Source organism: Nelusetta ayraudi, unplaced genomic scaffold (assembly GCF_046127955.1).
Source record: "Nelusetta ayraudi isolate G7.1 ecotype Tasmania unplaced genomic scaffold, CSIRO-AGI_Nayr_v1 ptg000136l, whole genome shotgun sequence".
Classification (NCBI taxonomy): domain Eukaryota; kingdom Metazoa; phylum Chordata; class Actinopteri; order Tetraodontiformes; family Monacanthidae; genus Nelusetta; species Nelusetta ayraudi.
Window position 1 is genome coordinate 898,866 of NW_027466186.1, and position 7,076 is coordinate 905,941.

Here is a 7,076-nt window from a genome sequence, read left to right on the forward strand (position 1 = left end):
GCCCCTCAGTTATACCACATTGTCTTTGCGAGGTTTCTGCAAGCTTGTTTACACTCAGGTGCTCAAACCTAAATGTTTGACCAGCCTGTCCCTGCTGCCTCTCCTCTCTGACAGAATCAAACCCTGTGGTGCCTCCAGCGCTGGATCTGGCAACGTTTCGTGTCGACTTTAATAGCTTCCATAACAAAGTTAAGAAATGATTCAGTACAATTGGCTGAAGGCTACATGTGCTGTGCTGTATGTGCAGAATGAATCATGATCCAGCAACCCAGCTTTTAATGTGATTTCTGCAAAGAGAAGAGAGGGAGAGGCAGAGACAGTTTTTTTTTTTCTGCTCTAATTGCCGTGCATGTTATTATCTGCAGCAGTGCACAGGGACAAATCCACCAGTGATGTCTTGGTGATTACCATACACTAATTTTAACTGTCTGACTCTGAGTAGAACCATACTGTGACTTCAGCAGCATATGCGCCATAAGCATTTTCATACACTATATTAAAAAAGGGGGCGGCACTACAAAGCACAACAAATGTGACAAAGACACACGCGCTGATTTATATGACCAGCATATTAAAAAGTTGGGTAAGATTACACAGCATCTAATGGTAGCAAAGTATAATGCAAGCAATCTTTTTCTAAATCACTTGAGCTTACATCTTTCTAATGCAAGCACGTCAGGATAAATTCATGAAAAACTCTAGTGTGTGGATGTTCTGGGCCTCTTTACAACTGGATTCATTTTTTTGGGGGGTGGGGGGAATATAAAGGCTTATTATCGAGAATTGAAAATGCAACATTTATTTATTTTAAGAGACTTTGCAGATAAAAACAAACATTTTTTTTTTTAATTTTAATTCCATTTCACATCAACTGAGCCTTGCAAATGGTCCACACTGGGCCTTCAATTCATTAAAGGTCACCCAAATGAAAACAATATGCTTCAGTGCCTCAAGAGGATCAAATGGAAAACAGAATCTTCCTAAAATCTCTCTTTTTCTTCATCAAAACCCAGTGTTGTAAGCTACAACTGTGAAATAGCTTATCCAAAACTATACTACATAGTTTCAGAGCTTGAAAGGATGTTTCATCAAATTGAATTGGAATTCACCGACTCATAATTGGAGAATAGCACCCTTGCCTATGACATTGGCGCCTGGTGAAGGATGATATAACTTGTCTATGTGGGACCCTTTCGTGAGAACAAAGCTATCCTGTACACTGTGGAGAGGCATAAGTCACATAGTGCTATATCGGGCCAGCCGGCCGCGCTTCGTGAGTGGAGGGGGTGGCATTGTTCCCATTAAAAGTCAATGAACCTGTCATTTTAAGTTAGAGCAACGACATACTGTCCACTAAATGATCACAGAAAGTCTGTACCACAGATGAAACTGCAAATGTTACAAAATTTTAATGCCTGTGCACTGAAGTTTCTGACATTATCTCTAAGCCTATTTCTTTACAAAGTGCTGCTGTTGCATATCAGCTTGTATTTCAATTTTTTTCTCAATTTTGTTTGACCCTTTCTATTCCTTTACAAGACAAATACTAAAATTTGCTACTAATCTATTGACTCACTGCCTGTCCATACATAGTATATATATATAGTACATTACGTGACATCGGTCCTGTAACAACAATGTAAACGAACAGACTGTATGTACTTGATGCTTGTTGTCCATAAAATCGCAACATCTTTTTTTACTTCGTCTGCATGGATTTCGAGATTTATCAGAGAACTTTTACATAAGTTCTGTCTTGTGTTATGGAGCCAGATATTGCATAGTTGCAACCCGCGATTCAAACATGCAGAAGAGCAGACTGAAATCAAGCGTAATGTGCAGCCTTTTGTCATCTGAGCCCAACTTCCCTCTGTTTCCGTACAGCTAAATGATGCCTCTCAGGGTTGTCAGCTTCTCAAGCCGGAGAGCCGGTTATCATGGCAGCCCTTTTCCCTCTGATCTCCCTCTGCCTCCGCTTGTTATCCAATAACCCCCTTTGTCACTTGAACAGCTCTGTCACTGCACTTCAGAGTCTCGGCAGAGGAGAGCAGCAGGCTGGACTGTGATGTCTTGGAGTTGTGGCGCCTATAGAAAGCCGTGTGTACACTACATCAAAACAAAGTTCAAATAAAACACGGTAAAATGCAGCTCGGTGTTGGATGGTGGTTCTGGTGGATGGTGTGGTCCACCATTGACATTGGGTTCCAGCTATAACAAGGCGAATGCGAGATACACTCTATACAAGTCTGTTAAGGAATTCAAGTAAATTAATTCAGATCTTTTTTTTTGTTTGGGCGTTTCAATTCTCTTCATTTTAACTTCTTCTGCATTGGGTAGCAAGGACTGCTGAAGCCTATCCCAGCTGCTTTTGGGCAAAGGCAGAATGGATGAATCGCCAGTTTATTGCAGGGAAACAAACAACCATTCGCTCCAACAGAAAATTTTCAGTTCCGAATTTGCCTCACATGCATGTTTTGGGACTGTGGGTGGAAGCCAGAGTATCCAGAGTGAACCCACGCAGACTTGCAAACTCCACACAGAAAGGCCCCTAGGGCCTGGGGGTGAACCCGTCATTTTCTTACTGTGGGTTGACAGTGCTATCGCCCATTTTTGAATTATTCCACAGTTTTATTTTTGCTCTTTAGAAAGACCCAACTTTCCAAATTAAAGACATTTAATTACGGCAAAGAAAAAGGAAATTGAACAGTGCGGGTACAGGAAGAATTTGCAGGAAATGTCCCAGCCAGAGCTCCAACAGAACCACACTGTGTGGATGAAGAGGCTATTGGGACAGGCAGTGAGCAACATCGGTGAGAAAACACAAATGCACATCTCCGTCCTCTCTGTGTCCTCTCCGACTGAGTGCACTCCATGGAGCGCAGCGGATTCGTCTTGACCTTGGGTTTCCTGTTCTGCTGAGACAGCAGGAAGCTTTTTTCCCCTCTGGACAAACTGTTTCAACAGCATTTTTTTTTTCATTTTTGCGTCTTTTACAGCTCTATCTGTACACGTTCATACTAAAATGGTTGCAGAATAAATGATGTTGGACGCGTGTATGGAGTTCAATCTTCATGGGTCCTTAAAGAATCTGACATGAATGTTGTGATGAGGTGAAATGGATGGCACCCTCTTCCTTGTTATATTAGCGTAGCTGAGCATCATTGCCCGTGGGCTTGACTTGCCTCCAACCCACGAGCCTTCTCGAACGTCACTGCTTATATGAGGCCGTGTTTGACAACTCATTTAGTGCGCACAACAAGCAGGATGTGCTTCTTTTCTTTTCTACCAGCAGCTGTCTGCTTTGAACATTTGCACACACACACACACACACACACACACACACACACACACACGTACGCGCACATTCATACACACACACACACTAATTAAAGTAGGAATCTACCTGATGCCAGCGAAGTAAATTAGCTTTAATATGGCTGTTAAAATTAAACACTGATTCCATCCCCCATATGTTTTATATATGAACTCGATACAAGAATGTTTAGTTAAAAAAACACAGCTTTTACAATATATACAATATCGAGGAAGGTTGTTTTTTGTTTTTTTAAATATCCCTTATGTACACGTTTTTATTTACACTGAAATCAAAAAGTTTATTAAAGCCATTGTTGTGATGTTACACACATTTATTTTGTTTCGTGGCGATACAGTGGCGCAGTGGTTAGCGCTGGCGCATCAAGAAGGTTGTGGGGTTGATTCCGGGCCTGGGACCTTTCTGTGTTGAGTTTGCATGTTCTCCCTTTGAGTTGGGAACTCTAAACTGACTGTAGGTACTGTATGTGTGTGAGTGCGAATGGTTGTTTGTCTCCATGTGGCCCTGTGATGAAATGGCAACTTGTCCAGGATGTCACCCTGCCTTCGCCCTGTGACAGCTGGGATAGGCTCCAGCAGACCTCTAACTGTACTGTACGTTGTTGCTGTTACTGCTTTATTAATTAATGCAGTGATGAGGCAGAGTGTCAATGGGGACCAAACTATACTGTCTTTCTTTGGTGGATTTGGAAAAATCACTTTAGCAGATGGGCATACACACACACACACACACACACACACACACAAACAATAAATCATGACCATCCTTGAAAGCCATCAATTTTGAAAAGTAAAAACGGTTGTCAGATGGTTGTCTGAGTGCATTTTCTCTCCATGTTTAACTCCACATTGCTGTGGGGATTTGGAGATGAATGTGATACATTAATCCCCCTTGAGCTGTTCTTTTGTCTACTCCAGTGACTTGCAAGAATTTGGTTTTACCAGGAGGGAAACCAAGTTCAGATTTTGAGCAATGAACTCAACGTGCTCTATGATCTCACAGAGGGCAAAAATGGAGTGGCCAGTGCAACCCATCATGCTGAGTGAAAGGCACCTTACAAAAGTTAATTGTGTTTTTATCCTCTTCATCTGGGATTGGCTGGCGTACAGGAGGAAACCGGATAGATCCTAATTGGCCAATGCAATTGGCTTGTGGATGGTAATAGAGGTATTGCAAGGACTATCTGATAACTTTTTATGAAGCTCATGTTACATAGCACTTTTAGAATATTGCATTTCATCTGTTCGCAGGCTGTCTGTGGCTCTGCTGTATCTGGAAACCTATTTCATTATCTTCCAGTGCTGCTGCCAGACTGCTTCGCTAGCATGAAGACCCATCTCATTTCATACAGAGAATAGAAAATGACAAGATGGAGCGCAAAGGGCCGGAACGGCATGCTTGACAACTTGCGGATAAGATTGTAACTGGAGAAATGTGAATGTAAGTATATTTTACATGTGCGCAGCCCCCCAAGGGAAGAGGCTTCCTTTAAGGCACTGGCTATTATACAAACCCATACATGTGGAAAGCTAACTCAGTTTAGTGAAGTGGAAGTGACATTACATTGGTTGTCTGGACACACAGAAAATATGCTCCTACGTTGGAGCTACATAAGCAGGAAGCGTATATGCTATGGCGGGATTTATTTATCATCAGCAACATAATTGCCTTTAGAACTTTAAAACTACTTTCTGTCATTTTCATCACTTTTTTTGAAAATGTGGCTTGCATATAATTTGACCTTAACTTAAGAGTTTTGTTTTGTCATGTTATAAGAATTTATAAATCCATCAGCTGACAAGTTTCTTTCTTGTATGGCTCTGTATCAGTACATTAATTTGTAAAATTTACTGTACTGTAACATCAGGAGATGTCGACTGCTTGTGAAAATCTAGTGGTGGAATGTGGGTTGATACATATATATATATACACACATATATATATATATGTATATATATATATATATATATATATATATATATATATATATACATATATATATACATATATTTGCATCAAGTTACGAGATCTAATTCTGCCTGAATGAAAAAGCTGAATTTATGAAGAAAAACTTTTTCTGCACAGGTCTGTGCAAGATCACTTACTCCATTCAGGAGCTCCATCCAAATCACCTTTTGGCAACATAACTTCTGCTGGAGAAGCTGAACAAGAATCCACTTAGTGCCTCTTATGCTCACAGATTAATGGCAGGAACACGGCTTTTGTATTCTGAGCGGACCTTGTTACACCATTTCTTCAAGGCCTGCTGAGCATTCTAATTTGGGGGGATAAAAACTACATGTTTTTAAATGGAGCCTCTGTGCCTCACGGCCTTGTAGAAAGCAATACATGATGGCGTGATTGAGCTCCTCCCGGCTGGCTCCGCTCCCCGCTCCTTGCCACTGCGTTTCAGAGGTCATTACTCACCGTGACACCCTCTGCTGATCTACATCATATTGCCGAGCACTTTGAGTTGTTCCCTGCTGACCAGACGGCCTCGCAAAACCACCGCCGAGAGGATCGGCAGTCTTTGCTAGATGCATCATCGGCGTTGTTAAAGTGCTTCTCTCAGCATCCTGATCCCTCGCTTCTTGTAAGTGTTCGAGGGCGTCAAAGAAAATGTACCTTTTCACTTTTATGCTTTGACATTTTGGTTGACTGACTATTGATCATGTTTGATTTGATTCATTTGATTGATCAATTTGAAGACTCACATTATGCAGGAATGATCTGCTATGGTTATACCCCCTCAGGTACAGCGGTCCAGGACTCCAGAACTGCGATAAACAGTGGGTCACAGTGCATCATGTTTTCCTGCGGCATTGTTTTCTTCTGGTTTCAATACAGCTCACGCCGCGAAATTGGCGAACAGAGGCAGTGGAAAGAAGATAAAATTGCAGAGACCTGAAATTACTTTGTTTTCCTGCAGTTATGCTCTCTAAATCTGAATCATTTCCCCCCTACACGGCTCATATTACATAACCACTCCAACTTCAGCGGATGACAAAAAGTCTCCACTGCTGTCAGAGTGTTATTTGAACGCGGTGGGGAAAGTATTAACATTTGCACTTTGCCATGGAGCCTTTGACAGCGGAGCAGAGTTGCAGAGAGAGTGAAGCTTGAGCCATATGTTCACTGGCTTTAACAACTGGCCAATGACTGCCTTGCAGTAAGCCATAAGTAGATCTTTACTTGAAAAATTAAACAATGTAGACAAAACTATGTGTGTGATCCATCAAATGTCAAGCTCTCAATTCATATCTCTCATAAGTGTTTGATAAAAACCTGTCTTATCATCACTGCAGTCACTCAATGGAAATAATCTTTGTCATACAATTAAATACGACCACATTCACTTTGATCACACTTGCTGTGCCTTTCTTCTTCTTTCTCTCCATTTCATCTGAAAGACAAACTGCGGCTCATTGCTGCCCCCTGGTCAACCTCCACAGAGATCAGAATTCGAGCATAACGTAATGTTGTGTCACGCTTACTTAACTGAAAAATTCCGCCGACTTTCTCCACTGTCCAGTTATCTTCACGGAGACTTACATCTCTCCCACCACCAAGACAAATTAAATGTGTAATCCATCATGAAAAAGTATGGACTGGCTGGACACAAAAGGCAATCAAGCAAATATATCCCCAGGGGGCAGCAGCTGGCTATGAGTAAGGACCACATTTGTTTGTCAACGTAATAAGGAAAAAAGTTTTGTTAGTTAATATGATGTGAGTTGATTAA

General features: G+C 41.5%; 1 long non-coding RNA gene across 1 annotated transcript; it reads left to right on the plus strand.

Annotated features, from left to right (window-relative positions):
* The first annotated feature begins 4,126 nt into the window (after positions 1 to 4,126).
* On the plus strand, positions 4,127 to 6,553 carry LOC142879429 (uncharacterized). Its single transcript, XR_012925300.1, has 2 exons — positions 4,127 to 4,774; positions 5,674 to 6,553. It is a non-coding gene; the product is annotated as an uncharacterized LOC142879429 (long non-coding RNA).
* Positions 6,554 to 7,076: the final 523 nt, after the last annotated feature.